The sequence below is a fragment of the Capsicum annuum genome, unplaced genomic scaffold (genome assembly GCF_002878395.1).
Source record: "Capsicum annuum cultivar UCD-10X-F1 unplaced genomic scaffold, UCD10Xv1.1 ctg66221, whole genome shotgun sequence".
NCBI classification, from domain to species: Eukaryota; Viridiplantae; Streptophyta; class Magnoliopsida; order Solanales; family Solanaceae; genus Capsicum; species Capsicum annuum.
The window spans coordinates 1-1,429 of record NW_025875551.1 but is presented as its reverse complement, the minus strand read 5'-3'; the positions used below and the strand labels follow the sequence as shown (position 1 = coordinate 1,429).

The window sequence follows — 1,429 nt, the reverse complement described above, 5'->3', positions numbered from 1 at the left end:
TTTTTGGTGTTGCTTTTGGAGTTTGGAACTAAGATCGAAATTGGTTGCTTTTTAGAAGCAACAGGGCAATGCAGTGACTGTTGCTCTGTATTATCATTCGGGAAATGTCAGCCCGACTGGTAATGGGGAGGTTCTGTCATGGTGCAATGACTTCTGTCAGCCTAATTTAATCATTTTTCCTCTAAGACATGTTTTTTCTCTGTTAACTCTTTTCATCTTTTGACTATCTCATTAGATTATGAAGATAATAAAACACATTAATGGAGTAGATTTTCATAAAATCATCAAATATGTGATACTAGAAAGGGAAGTAAGCAAGAAACTACTGATTTTTTCTCCCAAATATATTTAGTTTGTACTGTTGTTGCTCTTTTTGCGTCAAATTTAAGTCTGATGTAAATTTATCAAGTTATGCTCTTAAATTTTGAAGGTTCTTGAGTAGTATATTACTAATTGGGGGAGAAATCTACAGATTGATTTTAAAATAAGAAGTCTTCTAGTATAAATAAAGTATATTACTGCAGTTTGAAGGTAGATTCTTTCTCTTATTTTGTCGGTTGAACTTACTATATAGTAATAGATACGAAAACTTTATTATTTTACATGTTGAAGAAGAAGCACATAAGTGTTGCTTAATGATGCCTCAAAAATCGAAGTTATTATATAGTAATAGATATGAAAACTTTATTATTGTACATGTTGAAGAAGACACAGATAAGTTTTGTTTAATTATGCCACAAAAATCGAATAGGTAACAGATTTTCTACCCAATTGTGGATAGCAGAAGCATTCGAAAGAAGAAATTGAACAAACGAAAAAAAGAAATAGTGAGAATTTTCAGGTATTGTGAATTTTATTTCTTCGCAAGTATTTTATCGTTCTTTGTTGAAATTATTGTATTGTAAGCCTATGGTTTTGTACATTTTACTTTGGATTTTGCAATTCAGTAATGTTTTTTTATTATATTCTTTGTTTATTTGGAAAATCCTTTTTTAGGGTTCTTGGAATTTGGAATGAATTAGAAGCAGTATTCCAATGCAGCAGCTACAGCTTTGTACAACTACCTGGGCAATGCCAGCCCTGCTCATGATATGGGCGACATGCTTTCATTGCTAAGTTTCTTCAGTTTGCACATCAAAATATTTGTCCCCTCAAACTCTAATTTTAACTATCTTTTTTATATCAAAATTAGTTTTTCATAAGAGGAATACATATAGTGGAAGATAGAAAATCGGAGGCATTACAACAGAAAATTGATCATGCTTACTTAACTTCAAAGGTTGTTGTAGGAAGGTACAGGTTTTTCTCCAATTCTCCCTTTTCTCTTAATACATTAAAGTTTTGAAGATGGTTACAACTTACCTACTTATCCTTTTTTGTCGTAATTGAAGGAGTTCTCAAATACGCAGTATTGCATTTCTTAGGTCAC

The 1,429-nt window shown here is 31.4% G+C and overlaps 1 long non-coding RNA gene across 1 annotated transcript; it reads left to right on the top strand.

The window, feature by feature from the left end:
- The first annotated feature begins 54 nt into the window (after window positions 1–54).
- LOC124893840 lies at window positions 55–1,354 on the top strand. The gene is made up of 2 exons (XR_007050917.1): window positions 55–841; window positions 997–1,354. It is a non-coding gene; the product is annotated as an uncharacterized LOC124893840 (long non-coding RNA).
- The last annotated feature ends 75 nt before the right edge of the window (window positions 1,355–1,429 follow it).